The sequence below is a fragment of the Armigeres subalbatus genome, chromosome 3 (assembly GCF_024139115.2).
Source record: "Armigeres subalbatus isolate Guangzhou_Male chromosome 3, GZ_Asu_2, whole genome shotgun sequence".
In the NCBI taxonomy this organism is placed as follows: Eukaryota; Metazoa; Arthropoda; class Insecta; order Diptera; family Culicidae; genus Armigeres; species Armigeres subalbatus.
In genome coordinates, this window is record NC_085141.1 from 161,717,123 (window position 1) to 161,735,527 (window position 18,405).

Below are 18,405 nucleotides of genomic sequence, written 5' to 3' on the forward strand. Positions count from 1 at the left end.
GAGCCAACACGCACTGAACTAATTAACTTTATTACCGGCCGCGCAATGCAAAACACAAAATTTCGGCAAATCGCGCGATCGTTCGGCCGTCCGGAACAAGAGCCAACACGCACTGAACTAATTAACTTTATTCCCGGCCGCGCAATGCAAAACACAAAATTTAGGCAAATCGCGCGATCGTTCGGCCGTCCGAAACAAGAGCCAACACGCACTGTCGTTAGATATGAAAAGGGCCTTTTTTGAGAAAATCTGTAAAATGAAAAATATATTAAGCTCTTATTAGTGGAATGTATTAAACCGTCTAAGACGAATTAAGTACTGTCCATTTAATTCCACCAGATTAACTGGTGGAATTAAATGGACAGTACTTAATTCGTCTTAGACGGTTCTGTAAAATGATTAATCCACCTAGAAGTGAGATAAAATTTTTGTTTAACCATCGACACCAAATATGAGCATAGTGTCTTCAGGAAAGTTGTATGGTATTTACGGATGGTATTTCAAGCCACATTGGTAAAGACAACCCATACCTATGATTTATATAGTACGAGATATGTAAACAATTTTAAGGAAGGTCCCTGAAATTAGTTTTTTGAGCATAACTTTTTTCTATCTTTCAGGCATTTTTACCAAATAAAATAAAATGTCTATACATCAACACATACACACGACTATACACACATACAGACATCAGCTCAGTTCATCGTGTTGCAATATACTATTGGTCACCTATCAAAGGTTAACTTTTATTGTGATCCTATAGCACTTACATAAACTTAATGTTCAAGTAAGGCAAAAAGTGGGACATTTGAAATCTATATAGAGTAGAGTGGAGCAAGACTCACGTGGGGTAAGAGTACGTTTTCGATTTTTTGAAGTAATAAAAAAAGATAAACTAGCAGCACTGCATCAGTTTGACAGGTATTCTGGCCAACTACTATCATTTGCAATTGTGAACGATTTGAATAAACAACAAGGAAGATATGGAGTTTTTTTTGGTCATTTTGCTAAAAATAATTGTGTTTCCGCAACTAGTATTTCATTACCATATATACGTTCAAGCAGGTGAACGTTATACCATATCGATAACCTATTGTATAGAGTACTTTATGCTGCAGAACACCAATCCGGTTGGTTTTCCAAGAAGTCAAAACCATTACTTGAATAAATTTTGGGACTGTGGGGTAAAAGTACGCAGGAACGGGTGGGGCAAGAGTACGCATGTGAATCTTCAAGTTCTGATGTCAAACCCGTATCTTCGGCCGAAATAAGACTACTTCCAAAGCATAAAGATCCACAACTAAGAAAAAAGGGACAGAAAACGAAAATTATCACAAGTTTTGAGGATTAGTTGAAGTGTTATAAAGAACTTAGCGAACAAAGCACTGAAGCGAAATAATGAAATTGTATTAGGACTTGTTGTACACCTAAACATATTTCGAAAACACAATTTCATCTAAATGATAATTTCATAAAATCAAAAGAAACACATTCATAAGGGAGAGGTGATGAAATAGCCAAATTTTACATTACGTGATTGGTAGACTTTCTTTAAGGAAAATTCCTAGGTTTACGTTACGCGAAACTTGATATATTTATACCTCTGTAGTTTTTTGTATATAAAAAAAAAACAATGGATTTTCGTATGAAAGTGCACATTTCTAGGAACCCCTTCCCTTTAAGAGTTACGTAATCTTTGAACATTCCCTTATAAATGTTCATTAAACATCTTACTTACTTACTTACGGATCCTGTACACCTCCGGTGGTGCAAAGGGCCGACTTGAAAGATCTCCATCCTGAGCGTTGCCCGGCTATCGCTTTAACCTGTTGCCAGGTTAGATTTCGGTCGACTTCTTTATTTCTTTATTGAGGCTTCGCCGCCATGAGCCTCTGGGTCTGCCTCTGCTGCGATGTCCCGCTGGGTTCCAGTCTAATGCTTGTTTACAGATTTCGTTTCCGCCCCTACGTAGAGTGTGGCCGACCCAGCCCCACTTCCGATCCCGAATTTCTGTTGCTATCGGCCTCTGGTGACAACGACGATGGAGCTCATTGTTTGAGATCCAGTTGTGAGGCCACCAGGCCCGAATTATATACCGCAGGCATCTGTTAATGAACACCTGCAGCCGTTGAGTGTTCTCCACTGATACACACCATGTTTCGCTAGCGTATAAAAGCACAGATTTCACGTTAGAGTTGAAAATTCGTATTTTGGTGCGTTCACTTATCTGCCTGTTTTTCCAGATATTTCTTAAACTCGCAAAGGCAGCCCTTGCTTTCTTGATCCGTGCGCCTATGTCGATCTTGGTACCGCCGTCCGACGCCATTTGGCTACCAAGATATTGGAAGCTTTCAACATTCTCCACTGGTTGCCCGGCTACTGTGAAACTGGAAGGAGTCGCCGTGTTTACATCCAACGATTTGGTTTTGTTGACGTTGATGACTAAACCTGCCGAAGAGGAGCGCTCGGCAAGGTCGTTGAGCTTACTCTGCATATCAGAGCACCGTTGCGCGAGGAGTGCAACGTCATCAGCCAATTCGAAGTCGTTTAGATGCTCCATGGTTATAGGCTGCCATAACAGCCCGCGGTTTGGTTCACGGTCAATCGCACCTACCAGAATCTCATCGATTACGATGAGGAACAGTAACGGTGATAGGATACATCCTTGCCTCACACCAGCTACGACCCGGATAGGGTCGGACAGGACCCCATTGTGCAGCACTCTACACGAAAAGGCCTCGTACTGTGCTTCGATGAGGCCGATGATTTTCTCAGGAACTCCCTTGCGTCTCAGGGCGCCCCACATATTCTCGTGATTGAGACGGTCGAAAGCTTTTTCGTAGTCAATGAATACCAAGTAAAGGGACTCTTGGAATTCGTTGACCTGCTCCAGAATGATGCGGAGCGTGACAATATGGTCCACACAGGATCTTCCGGCACGGAATCCGGCTTGCTGCCGCCGGAGAGTCGCATCGATCTTCTCCTGAATCCGGGCTAGGATAATTTTGCACAGAACTTTGAGAACGGTACACAGCAACATAATGCCTCGCCAGTTATCGCATACAGTCAGGTCACCCCTTTTGGGCACCTTCACTAAAATACCTTGCATCCAGTCGACCGGGAAAGTTGCGGTGTCCCAGATATTATGAAATAAACGATGCAGTAGTTGAGCGGATGTCATGGGGTCAGCTTTGAGCATCTCGGCTGATATGCGGTCGACCCCTGGGGCTTTATTCGATTTCATGCTTTGGATGGCTGTTTGAATCTCTAGCAGTGATGGAGCTTCGGTATTGACGCGTGTTATACGTCGGATCCTAGGCAGATCATTCCGAGGTGGTGATGGTTGCATTCATCTTCGCCCCGCTTAAGCGTCGTGAGATATCGTAGAGGAGGCGAATGTCCCCGGTTGCGGCGGCTCTCTCTCCTTCGTCGGCCAGAGAGTCTGCCCACGCTCGCTTGTCCCGTCGACATGAGCGTTTTACTTCCTTCTCAAGAGCCGCGTATCGTTGGCGGGCTAGAACTTTGGCTCCTCTGGTTTTTGATCGCTCTATCGCGGCTTTGGCTTCTCTTCGCTCCTCTATCTTCCTCCAGGTCTCCTCGGTGATCCATTGTTTTCTCTGGGTGCGTAGTTCGCCCAGATTGTTCTCGCTGGTGGCGATGAAGGCATTCTTGATGGCGGTCCATTGGTCTTCCACACTGCCACCTTCCGGAATATCTGCAGCACGCGTCTCCAGTTCTTCAACGAAGGACCGTTTCACCGTGGCATCTTCCAGTCGGCGTGTGTTGAATCGTCGTCCAACTCTTTCCTCCTGCCGACGAATCCGCGCAATGCGCAGGCGTATTTCGCCGATGAGGAGGTGATGATCAGACGCGATATCGGCACTACGTTTATTCCGTACATCAAGAAGGCTCCGTTTCCATTTTCGGCTGATGCAGATGTGGTCGATTTGATTTTCTGTAAAGCCGTCACGTGACCTTGTGAACCGGTCGATGAGGGAAAAACGGTCACCCCCGATCACCATGTCATTATTACCACAAAATTCTGCGAACAGCTCTCCGTTTTCGCTCATTTCTCCGAGACCATGGCGTCCCATAATGCGCTCATGGTTCGAGTTGTCGGATCCGATCTTCGCATTGAAGTCGCCCAAACAGATCTTGATATCACCCTTCGGAATTCTATCTACGACGGCATTGAGTTGACTGTAAAAGTTCTCTTTGTCTTGCAGATCGGCAGCATCGGTTGGCGCATAACATTGGATTATAGTAAGGTTTCGGACCCGTGTTCTAAATCTGGCAACGATTATCCTTTCACTTATAGGTTCCCACTTCATAAGCGCAGGGTGTGCCTGAGCGCTTAGTAGGAAGCCAACTCCGCGTTGCCGGGGAGCGTGTTCACCTCGTAAACCAGAGTATAGCAGAACTTGTCCCGACGGCGTTCTGTGTTCTCCAAAGTTTGGCCAACGGACTTCACTCAGTCCCAGGATCTCAAGCTTCATGCTGCGTGCCTCATTGGCAAGTTGTGCCAATTTACCCTGCTGGGCTAGGGTTAAAACGTTCCATGTTCCTATTCGTGTCCGTTGTTTCGCGCTAAGAGTCGTCGCCATAAAATCAGTCCGTATTCTTTCATTATCGGATTCTCGAACAAATTGATGTTTCGGGAACAGTAGGTTGTTGGCCCAAGGTTCCCTATCCACCGGGATGGGGCTGCCATCTTATGTATAGCTTCCGGGGAATAGCATTTCATACTCAGCCGCTGGATGCCAGAACAGACGCTGTTGGAGCCGCACCTCCTTGGTGGACAGACGCTCGATCAGTCGGGTCAAATTTGTTTAAAGTCCTACCCAACACCAGGACTAGGCTAGTGCGCTTTGAGCGGCACACGGTCGCTTTGATAGGGCCTGCTTGGGGACACATGCAGCTTTTTATAGAAGTTCAACAGAGCCCACTGTCGAACCCCACCACATCCTAGGCAGACCCCACAGGGCGCACCCTCTCACTCTAGCTGATGTCAGAAGGACAACAGTGCCCAGGCTGCACTACCAGCTAAGTACGCAACCCTGAGCTGGTGGTCAATTGTCATCGGAAGACCCGTGGAAGCGTGAGTATTGGAACTTGTGAGGACCAGAGCTATGTTAGGCGCCCCTTCCCGGATGTCAACTCACCATTTCGCAGCCCATTAAACATCAATTAAATGTTATTAACTCTTATTTGTGGTCATATATTCTTAAAGCACATGATTGGATAAATGCGTACTCTTACCCCACCCGATGCGCACTCTTACCCCACCGGTGGGGTAAGAGTGCGTTTTTCACTTATTTTGCAAAAAGGATTCTATTAAAATTAGTCTCAATAATTTCAATATTTTTTCCGCTGGGTAACATATAGGAAGAGTATATGAATCATCGACATTGATTTGATATGCAGAAGGTTGCTTCATAAGGACCCCATGATCGATTGAAAACTAAGTGCGTACTCTTGCTCCACTCTACTCTAACCCACGTGTAATTTCGTGTAAACACAAGTTTCAACCGCGAGATAAGAGTAAACATACAGCAGTTTCAGTGTACTAAAACAAGTTAAGGTGACTCGGGGAGGCATTACACACCGTGTTATTTTTCCTATCTTTTGTCTCTTTCTTGCATTATCACCTCGTAACTTTGGAGCGGCGTATTTCGGTTTTCAGTTGATTGATGCAACTGTAAATGTATCAACATGTAGATTGCGAGTGAACACGCGCCGGTGATACTTTTTCAAAATCATATTTGTTGTAGAAAAAAAAATTAAGCATTCAATGATGAAAATTATGACGATTTGATGATTGTTCGTGCTTCCCGTGTCACCTTAAGAGAGTGAACGAAATTCTAAATGATTTCCTGATATATTAGGGAACACCCACAAATTACGTAACGTTTAGAGGGGGAGGGGGTTCCATGATGTGTGATATCCCATACACAATTTTCAGATGTTTCATACAAAAAATGTGACATAGAAGGGATGGGGTGCTAAAAATGACTGATTTTTGCGTTACATAGCTTATGGATCTTCCCTTATATGCTGAGATGGGACAAAACCGGGAAAAATTTAAATTTAGCTAGGGTAAGACGGTATAATATGCCCCCGCCTAAGGCAATACCTAAAAAACTTATTACTTTTCAACACAATTTCATATTGTTCATTAAACAGAAAATTCTTCAGCATATCCGCAGAAGACTCTTTGGAGTTTTCATAGGCAAAACATACTTTTGCATATAGACGATAAAGACGGATCCATAAAAAAACTGGAAAACGATCCATAAATAACATCTGAATGTTCCTTAAAATGCTACTATAAATCCATAAAATAGTTAATTAGATTCCATAAAGAATAATTTTTCGATCCATAACTAAGCTAAAATTTAGCAATTAATTGGGAAATATGTTCCATTAACATGGTCAAGAAAAACAATACAATTCTTGCTATGTTCCCATGAAAATATGACAAATGATCCATAAATCATTTGGAAAATGATCCATACACACTTAGATTTTTGTACCGAAGTCGGTTCATTGTTAGAACCGAACACGATCGGTTTACAACAAAGAACCGAATAATTCGTTAAAATCATGGTTTTATGTCACAATTTTTGCATAAAACCGAATGTTCGGTAGCCGTAGCAGAATTTTGACAGATGAGACCTGAGAATGAACCGAGGAATTAGGTAAACCATTCTTGTTTACTGTCTCGGTAGTTCAGAACCGAGAAAACTCGGTGAATCAATTCACGGAGCCTCGCACGGAATCGAATATTCGTTTCATTACGGCAACATGGTAATCACTTGCTCAAAATAGTTTTCTTAACAACATGTTAATGTTTACGATCTGTAGAACATCGTGCATAATAAACTGCATTTCATCATCCATTACTGTGCTCGCGCTGTATAGCATGAATTTGTCACTCTTCTTCGACATAATTTGTAAAACTGGAGTAGACTGTTGTAAGATAAGGTGTTCACCGATTTGATTCTATAATATTCTGTAGTATTTCTTTTTCTGTCATCTTCTGACAAATTATATGTAAACCGAGTATGGTATATTTTTTGGACGACTCATCCGAGTTTTTCTTCTTTGATTACCAGGCAGAAAACGCTACCATTTGATAACGACATGAAGTTGAATAAATAAAGTATTTGAAGTGTTTTATTTATGGTAAAAACTTAAAAACTATCTGCGGGCATCACAAAATCTTAAACAACCGAATTCCGTAGTATTTTTTACAGGTCAATCGGTTTTATTTGACAGCTTTCGTTAAAATTTCCCAACCGATTGTCGGTTATAAATATTTCCGGTGAACCGAGTTTTTTCGGTAAATTTGACAAGTGAAGCTAAAATAAGTTTACCGAACACTCGGTTGCTCTTTTTTGAACCGAGCGAACAACCGAGCGTTCAGCAGATAAAAACTCGGTTGAAATTGAACCGAGTTCGGTACAATTTTTTAAGTGTGTAAAAAACTATATTTTGATCCATAATAAATTTGCGCATTTTTTTATCTTGATGATGATCCATCATTTCAGTAATATGATCCATAATTCTGGCCTTCTGATCCTTAACTTTGTTCAAATGATCCATAGTTTTGGTGATATGATCCATAAATTTTCCATAGATTTTATAAAATTTGTGGATCAATTAATATAGTTTCATTGGCCTTCTTTCCAAGCATTATGGATCACATTATCAGAATTATGGATCATATGACCAAAATAATGGATCATATGACTGAAATTATGGATCATCATCAGGATATAAATTGCGCAAATTTGAAATTTTATGGATCAATATATAGTTTTTATGGATCATTTTTCAAAGTTTTATGGATCATAAAAATATTATCTATGGAATCTCTCGAACTATTTTATGGATTTATGGTAGCGTTTTATGGAACATTCAGATGTTATTTATGGATCGTTTTTCATTTTTTTATGAATCGTTTTTCCACATTGAACGGTGCAAAGTAAGGGCTGCCGTTTTCATACGAAATTTTCTGAAATTTTCATGATGAATTCTCCGGAATTTGAATAGAAAATTCTATAGAATTTCTTCGCAAAGTTGTTCAAAATGTAGATTTCAATAATAAAATCTTTGGATTTCAATGGAAAATTACTCGGAGTTTTTAAGGATTTCGTTGGATTTCCAAGGAAAATTTATTGTACAGCAGACGTTTGATAACTGCTATTTTTTTGACTTCAGTTCGATAGTTGCAAAAGTTTTGCAGTTATCGGACCGCTGAACTTCAAAACGATGTCAAACAAAGTCGATGATAGCTGCATTGTGATGCACAATCAATCATGCACGCCTAATGCCGTTTTATTGCATCTGACGTCGACTGACAACCGTTTGATGTCTAGAATCCGTTGCAGTTATCGAACGGCATTCGCTAACTGAGACGTAAACATGTTGCAGTTATTTAACGACTAGTGTATTGTCCATAAGAAATTCTTGGGAAATTCCATAGGCTGAAAGCAAAATACGGCCGAACTGGTAATTTGACCAAAAAAGTCGTTTTCCCTAACATGTCGTTTGGTCGAAATGGTCATTTGGCCGAATAGGTCATCAGCCCGAAATGCCGTTTTGCCGAAATGGTCGTTTGACAGAATGGGTAATTTAACCGAAAATGTTGTTTGGCCCAACGAGTCACATGGCCAAATGTAAACTACTGAACGGATAATATGGTCAAAAATTGTCCACCTATTTGGCCAAATGACATTTACGGTGAAATGGCCTTATTGTCAAAAGATCATTGAACGAAATTTCGGAACCTCTCTACTTTGTAAGCCGATTCAAGCCAAAAAATATCTAACCAAATCCCATTACGCAGAATTGTACGTTGAACGTATATCCGAAACTGCTATTAGGTCAAAAATGATTTGTCCGCAAATGTTGTTTGGCCGAAAACGACATAAAGGGACATTCGACCCAAACTGGTAGTTTGGCCAAAAAAGCGTTAGACCAAATAGTTCATTTTTGACCGAAAATGCCGTTTGGTATTATTAGTCGAATGCTCTTTTCGGCTGTATGTTACTTTAGGCCAAAATACATTTTGGTCAAACAATTTCCGACCTGATATCAGTTTAGATAAACGTTCAGTTCGGCTTGGCCAAATAGAAATTGGTTAGAAGACTTTTGGCTTAAGAAGACTTTTGGAATTGTGTTCAATTATCATTTGACAATTTCGCCAAACGAGTGGCCATTTTTTACCATATAAGGTACACTGGGGGAAGTGGAAAAAGGGGGCCAGTGTAAAAATCGACTCGAAAAATTGTACATACTTTACAGTTTTTACCACATCATAACATTATGCAAGAACATACTTTGATGCTCACAATAATACTATGTTGAAATTTGTATAATTCATACACTTACACTGTTAATGCTTGATCTGTCATTTTAGGTTTCGCGAAAAGTTGATTTTTGCATTCATTAAATCAATTCTTATTTGCACCAATTGTTCTTTTTTCAAGTGAATTTATATCACAGGTGACCATTATAATACAATCAAACCAATCCAATTCAATTGGTAGTGGTTTGTACCAAGAAAGCAAATAATTCAAAGATTTTACACTTACTTCAGGTATCAAACACTACGGGGGAAGTGGATAATGTTCTAATTTGATACTAAGTGAAACTTTGTGGAAACCGGTTGAGAACCCCTGTAATGGTATCACCATAGGAGCAGTGGTCCTCAACACGGTTTCTCTTCAGGGTCGTTTTTCACTTCGATTCTCCCGGATATTCTTCCCTTAATATTTGGTGGAAAGGCAGAAGTTACAAAACAAAATAGCGGAAACAAGATTTTCTTTACGGACAAAATTTAATGATAAACAAACAATTAGGGTTTAGAGGCCATACAAAAATTTATTTTAAAAGAAACGTTTCTAACTTTTGAATTATTATTTATTGGCTTGTTTGAACTTTCGCTGTGAGCTCACCGTTGCGGCCGTTTGTTGAGGTGGTCGACATGCAGGAAACACCGGAACTTCAGCAACATTTCATCTTGTTCTTCTTCTTCGTCGTCGTTCTCTTCTTCTTCTGTTTCTGACTTCTTCACAAAGTCCTTCACTGTTCCCACACTTGACAAGGGAATCACTAATGTCCGTGTGTCATAAAGGCCACTATAACGAAGGCCATTGTTCCGTGCCCGGGGAGTGGTACCGAAACGCACGCGCACTATGTAGAGTGGATTAATCAAGCGAGTTGCACCACCAACGAGCCAGACAACCACAGTCTTTACGATATATTCTTCAGCTTAATGTCTGCTCAACCACTCAAAACTTCATTCTGCAGTTTTCTCTTACACCACTTACTCGCTTGATTTCAAAAATCCCTAGTACTATTCTGATTACTGCGATAATATAGGCGTTAGAAATAAACTTTAGATTCTGACGGTGCACTATTGTCTTCTAACTTGTTTGTGGTGTTTTCACAGTAACCCGTACTAATAATTTTAACGTGTTAATTTTAAGTATATTATATCTGTGGTTTAACACGTTTTAACTAAATTTTGGTTGGTAAGTTTTAACATAGTTTTAGCAAAACGTCCACTTTAAAAACTCTTTTAAACACCAACTTGGAACTTTCGCGGTTCGTTATGACGTTCTAACGGCGGTCTGACACACACTTCACTCCTCCGGGCGGTATAATCAATCAATCCCCACTCTATTGGGGAATCCTCTTTTATAGCTTTTTCTCACGGTAGGTGACTCATCACTTTTTGAATTATCATAACGACGACAAACAGTCTGGACGACGATGCAGATCCGATGATGGACGAACGATGGTATTACAGCATCAACAATCTTATACCTACACTCTCATGGGTTGTCTCATACTACTTTACACATTTACTCCGACATTGGCTGCATGCTAAGCCTTAACAATTAAAAAGTCCCTAACACTTGTTTCCACTCAATTATTAATCAATTATAGAAAATAAATAAATAAGAAAATGAATAAATAAGCTATGAATGAATAAATAAGTAAATAAATAATTAAATATAAAAAAATAAATAAACAAAACACTTTGAATAAATAAATGAATAAATAAGTGAATAAATAAATAAATAAATAAATAAATAAATAAACTAAAGTCGGAATAAAAGAAACGAATAAAATAAATAACAAATCTGGAGACATCAACCAAAAGCTACTGAACACAAAATAAATATCACTCAAACACTACAAAAAGTGGAGACAGACATTTATTTAATATTCAGACATTTATGACAACACAAAACATTTATAACAATTTTTTTTTTGGGCTAAACCACTAACTGGCCTTCCCACCAAATATTTAATTGTGACCCGAAAATGAATGGTCACAAATTACGTAATTGTTTTCTTGCCTCCAGGGTTTATTTCGATAGCTGCGAATCTTAATATGTCCCTTCTTTGTTATCATTGTGATTCCAGTGGTTATTGGACTCATATAAATGAGAAAATGCCAGATTAATCCACTCATCGGTATTGATGACTTTCACATGTTTTACACATGAAAAAAAATGTATAAGAAAGTTAAAAATAGCACTGATAGGTAAGTATATTGTATAATTGTAAATATATTGTATAAAAACATTCATTTATATTCATAACATGTTTCGCCGTTGAATGTAATTTTTTGCGAAGAAATTGGTTAAGGACTAGTGCTTAAGAATAGCTGATAATTTTGTACGTGCTTTGCGCACATACGTACATACAAAAACGCACATACAGACATCATCTCAATTCGTTAAACTAAGTTGATTAGTTTATAACTCTGAAAGTCCCATTTTTCCTTTAGAAAGTTCATCTTTGGGGCGAACATATAGACTTTACGTGCACTTAGTGTTCGTGAAGGCAAAACCAGCCCTCCCCTAGCTATTACGAGAATTCCTGGAGGATCTATTCCGTTAAGATAATGAAATTCCACAAAAGATACTCAGAGCAATTATCGTATTGATTTTAGTTATATGTAACTACTCATCACTATTGAAGGTCAAGGTAACATGCACAGATAAAAATATGTTGTGATTTTAAATGTATTTTCATGTACATATTTGGAGCATGCAAATAAACGTAACATTCAATCGATCTCACTATTCTTTTAAATCAAAATAAATGTAAACGGTGCTTGCTTGTAAAATTCAATCTAATTTTATATAATATCGAATGTTAATTCGTTTGATGGGATAAGCTGCAATTTAACATGTCGTTGAATTTTCACAATTATTTGCTGTGTGAGTTTTCCACTTACCCCATCCCACTAGGGTAAGTGGAAAAACAACTCCTAATTTTAAAATCTATTTCCATAAATTTCAAGTGACCAAAATGGTATGAATTACGCATTTAAATCATTTAAACTGGTTTTACACTAATTCAAACATGCACTATCGATTTTTCCTTTTCCACTTCCCCCAGTGTACCTTAATTGCCATTATCATATTAGTAATTGACATTATGCCAAATAACATTTTCGGAGTAGCCATCGGGAAAGCAAGTACAGTGCGTGTGTTATTCGTCGCGGGCCGGAGAAAAAAAATATCTTTTTGATATTCGGCGGATAATGCACTTGTATTGCGCTTTGCTCCGGTCAAGTAAGGGCAAGTAAGTACAGAATACTGCACGTCGGTTCGGTCGTAAAAACTCGATCATTTACAGTTTGCATATGTCATCGGAAATGCATGGTGACTATTGTCCATGCTCAGTTCATAGACACGTCAAACGATCTGGTATCGTTGTAGTTTGTGCGGTCGGGAAGTAAATCAATAGATTGCGTTTGATCGTGTTCCTGCTCGGTGTGCAGGTAGTTAGATTGTTCTGCTTTGTGCGGCCGAATCATGGTTAGGTAAAATCACTGTATATGAGGAATGGCACGGTCGTATCGCTTATCAGAGTGAATCCAGATCCAACGATGCCTACCAACTAACTGATAATCCTTTCTGTGGTTTTTGTGGAGCCGCAGAGGTAAACACGGTCTTCAAATAGCAAAAACCACCTACTAATATTCCTTTCCTCTTCCTAACTGACTACAAGGACGTGGCCGGCGCCGTTATTGATCATTTGAGTATAAGCGTCACTGAAACTTGCACACTGAGAATGCTTGAATAATCCCAGTCAATCATTCAGTTGATTCTTTGTGCAATTTCACTGATTCTGGTCAATCACGGAGTAGCAACCATAGATATGTATAGTCAGTCAAAGCTAAGCTAAGCCAGCTAAGCTTATGCCAAATAACATTTTCGGCCAAATAGCCAAGAGGTATTTTTGTCTAATGACTTCTGTGGCCAAACGATCATTTAGGTCAGCCGACTTGTTAGGGCAAACGGCTTTTTCAGGAAAATTACCAGTTCGGCCGTCTGGTGCCTTCGGCCAATCTAATTTCCCAAGAATTTCTTATGGACAATGCAGAGATTTTTTTGTAGAAATAAAAAAAAAATCCTTTAACAAATTCGAGCAATTTTCTGTTGAGTTTCCCAAAGTTCTTTTACATTTTGAATAATCTTCCGCGGAAGCTTTGAAGAATTTTTGAAAATTCCAAGGAGTCTCGCGCGGATATTCCGAAGAATTTTCTGTTTTCACGTTGGCTATGCCAAACTAGTCATCCTTATTAATCTAGATTGAAAAAATCAACATTCAAGCATATTCCGATCACAAGATCGTACAATTATGAAGGATATTCTGTGTAAATTTTGAAGAGTACTCAACTTTCCGCGGATTTTCAGAATAATATTCTGTAGATATTTGGAACAACTTCTGATGACTTCAACAACAATATCCTGATCAGATTCTCAATTGGCCACACAGCTCACTTGAATCCGTTAAAACCAAATCAATTGTAGAAGGATTTCGACTGGAAGAAAAACAAGTTGGTCCACTGGGATTTTAAATAGGGTAATTCGCCAAATGTTGAACGGCTAATTTCTTCGCCTATTGTTGAACGCACGTGCATTTCTTATGGGAGTTCAACAATAGGCGACAAAATAAGCCGTTCAATATTTGGCGGTTTCCCCTAGTATAATATCCCGTAGAACAATCTTCAAATAAAATTTTACCATTTTTGGAATTGCTTTCAGCATTATCCCATAAACGGTGTTTGTCATTGAAGTCACCAATTATGAACAATTTGGAGTTTTTGCGAGTTAGAATTTGAAAATCAGCTCTCATCAAATTCCTTTGCTGCCCATTGCACTGAAAAGGCAAGTAGGCAGCAATAAAATAGAATTGTCCAAAATTTGTTTCAACAGAAACTCCCAAGTTTTCAAAAACTTTGTTTTCAAATGAAGAATACAATTTATGTTTGATGACTATTAATGGGAATGGCGGTATATAGTCATAAAAGTATATAATTTCGATAAATAAAATAATTTGGTTCTCTTTGATAAATAGTCCAGGTTTCAAATATGTTTCAGTTATAATGGTAATGTGCACATTATGAACTGATAGGATGTTGAATAATTCATCTTCCTTACCCTTTAAAGAGCTGGCATTCCAATAAAAAACCCAGATTAATCCACCTAGCGGTGATGGTGCCTTTCTCGACCTTCGTAAAATGTGTTTGCTTGAAAGTAGATGAGCTAGTAGCTAGGAGTAAAAAAGAAAAACTTCTTTGTCCGTTTTATGAAAATCGGATTATTTCAAGCAAAGATATTGTAGATCCAGTTGAAAACGCGAGATCTCGGTTCGATTTTCAACTTGATCTACAATATGCTAATAAGAATTTCAACAATTTTTTTCCTTTTCCAATCTTTTTGATGTACATACCCCTGTTTTATGTTACCCAGTTATATATTTTAAGGATGTTTGGATGTTTGTTAAACTGAAGCTCTGACTATACAAAAAGAAAACGAAAATGTCATTCCCATCAAGCGAGCGGAAGGCAATATTTGTTATGATATAAATCATGACCGTCCTTCTGCCAAACTCCCGTATGAAGAGGGAGGAAGTGTATCAGTGTGGAAGCATCCGCTAGTTCGTTTTCGGAGAGAAATTATAGCCTTTCGGTACAACCTTGTAGCACAAGAAAGGCAAAAAGTATTTAGGCCATAATTTCTAAGGTAATAGTCCAAGCTGGCCAATTTTCAATAGAAAATAATAGAATAGGATTCCGCGTCCATCAATCGATTGAGAGTAAGTGCATTAAACATGATCTAGATTTTTTTACGCGCTTTTTTATAACATAAAGCATTTTGGCCATAATTTTTGTGCCCATAGTCCGATCTTCCAAATTTTCAATAGAAAACAATACGACAGGATCCCGCGTCGAAAGGAATTTGTTGCAAGTAAATCGGTTGAGGATAAGTACCAAAAAAGTGAGCTAAACTTTTCGCATTTTTTGTGCGCGCACCGCACACACAGAGACATCATCTCAGTTCATCGAGCTGAGTCGATTGGTATATAACACTATGGGTCTCCAGGTCTTCTGTAAAAGTTTGGTTTTGGAGCGAACATATAGCCTTTTCGTATACTTTGTAGACAAAAGGCAAAAATGGTGTCTCGGCCATAACTTCCGATCCCATATTTCGATCTGGCCAATGTTCAATAGGATAATAATATAATAAAATAATCTGAAGATAAATGCCTAAAAATGAGTGACATTCTTTACGCGATTTTTTCGAAAAAGTTTTCATTTTAGCCATAACTGGCCAGTTTTCAATAGGAAACAATGGGACAGGAATCTGCGTCGAATGCAACTTGTTGCGTGTAAATCGATCAAGGTTAGGACTTAGGTGTCCGAAAAATAGGTGACATTTTTTTGTGATTTTTCTATTAAAAACCCAGATTAATCCACCTAGCGGTGATGGTGCCTTTCTCGTTCGTTCAAAAGGTTTGTAAAAATCTCAAACAACACCAATATGTGGATAGGTCTTATTTTTCATATTTGTTTATATGCATAAAAAAAATTCTCGCCAAACGCAATTATTGTGTCAAACAAATCGGATGAGCATAAGAGCAAAAAATGGTATTTTATTTTGTAGTTTTAAAATTAGTATTTTCGCCATAACTTTTGAATCAATTGTACGATCCGGCCAAGTTTCTATAGGAAACAATGGGACAAGATTCTGCGTCGAATGCAATCTGTTGCGAGCGACCTGAGAAGCACACATATTGCACATCAATCACAGTAACTTATATATGACCGGATTCAGTCACAATATGGTTACTGTAACCAGATTTGTTGAACTTGTGTTGCTTGGGGAATAGATGAAGTCTAAGTGCTAAAAAAGTGAGCTAGACTTTTTTGAACTCTTTTTCACAATAAATAGTAATTTGACCATAACATCTAAGCCCATAGTCCGATCTGGCCAATTTTCAATATGAGAATATGAGACATTCTGCGAATGCAATTTAATGCGAGCAAATCGGTTGAGGAAAAGTGCCTGAAAAATGAGTGAGTTTTTTTTAGCGATTTTTTCGTATGAATTTGTATTTTGGCCATAACTTGCGATCCCATCGTTCGATTTCGTCAATTTCAAATAGGAAACAATGGGACAGGATTCTGCGTCGAATACATTTTATTGCGAGCAAATCATAGTCCGATCTGGCCAATTTCAAATAGGAAATAATGGGACAGGATTCTGCGACGAATGCAACTTGTTGCGAGCAAATCGGTTGAAGATAAGTGCCCGAAAAATGAGTGACATTTTTTACGCGATTTTTTCGTATGAATTTGTATTTTGGCCATAACTTTCGATCCCATAGTTCGATCTGACCAATTTTGAATAAGAAACAATGGGACAGGATTCTGCGTCGAATGCAATTTGCTGCGAGCAAATCGGTTGAGGATAAGTACCCGAAAAATGAGTGACATTTTTTACGCGATTTCTTTGTATGAATTTGTATTTTGGCCATAACATTCGATCCCATAGTCTGATCTGGCCAATTTCAAATAGGAAATAATGGGACAGGATTCTGCGTCGAATGCAACTTATTGCGAGCAAATCGGTTGAGGATAAGTGCCCGAAAAATGAGTGACATTTTTTACGCGATTTTGTCGTATGAATTTGCATTTTGGCCATAACTTTCGATCCCATAGTTCGATCTGACCAATTTTAAATAGGAAACAATGGGACAGGATTCTGCGTCGAATGCAATTTGCTGCGAGCAAATCGGTTGAAGATAAGTGCCCGAAAAATGAGTGACATATGTTACGCGAATTTTCCGTATGCATTTTTTTTTGGCCATAACTTTCGATCTCATTGTCCGATCTGGCCAATTTCAAATAGGAAACAATGGGAAAGGATTCTGCGTCGAATGCAACTTATTGCGAGCAAATCGGTTGAGGATAAGTGCCCGAAAAATGAGTGACATATTTTACGCGATTTTTTCGTATGAATTTGTATTTTGGCCATAACTTTCGATCCCACAGTCCGATCTGGCCAATTTCAAATAGGAAACAATGGGACAGGATTCTGCGTCGAATGCAATTTATTGCGAGCAAATCGGTTGAGGATAAGTGCCCGAAAAATGAGTGACATATTTTACGCGATTTTTTCGTATGAATTTGTATTTTGGCCATAACTTTCGATCCCATAGTTCGATCTGACCAATTTCAAATAGGAAACAATGGGACAGGATTCTGCGTCGAATGCAATTTGCTGCGAGCAAATCGGTTGAGGATAAGTACCCGAAAAATGAGTGACATTTTTTACGCGATTTCTTTGTATGAATTTGTATTTTGGCCATAACATTCGATCCCATAGTCCGATCTGGCCAATTTCAAATAGGAAATAATGGGACAGGATTCTGCGTCGAATGCAACTTATTGCAAGCAAATCGGTTGAGGATAAGTGCCCGAAAAATGAGTGACATATTTTACGCGATTTTTTCGTATGAATTTGTATTTTGGCCATAACTTTCGATCCCATAGTTCGATCTGACCAATTTTGAATACGAAACAATGGGACAGGATTCTGCGTTGAATGCAATTTGCTGCGAGCAAATCGGTTGAGGATAAGTACCCGAAAAATGAGTGACATTTTTTACGCGATTTCTTTGTATGAATTTGTATTTTGGCCATAACATTCGATCCCATAGTCCGATCTGGCCAACTTCAAATAGGAAATAATGGGACAGGATTCTGCGTCGAATGCAACTTATTGCGAGCAAATCGGTTGAAGATAAGTGCCCGAAAAATGAGTGACATATGTTACGCGAATTTTCCGTATAATTTTTTTTTTTTGCCATAACTTTCGATCTCATTGTCCGATCTGGCCAATTTCAAATAGGAAACAATGGGAAAGGATTCTGCGTCGAATGCAGCTTGTTGCGAGCAAATCGGTTGAGGATAAGTGCCTGAAAAATGAGTGACATATGTTACGCGAATTTTCCGTATAATTTTTTTTTTTTGCCATAACTTTCGATCTCATTGTCCGATCTGGCCAATTTCAAATGGGAAAC

The 18,405-nt window shown here is 38.8% G+C and overlaps 1 protein-coding gene across 6 annotated transcripts in view; it reads left to right on the forward strand.

The window, feature by feature from the left end:
• The window catches only part of LOC134224273 (ras-specific guanine nucleotide-releasing factor 2-like), a 509,452-nt gene that overhangs the window by 122,694 nt on the left and 368,353 nt on the right, over nt 1-18,405 (forward strand). The window lies entirely within an intron of this gene.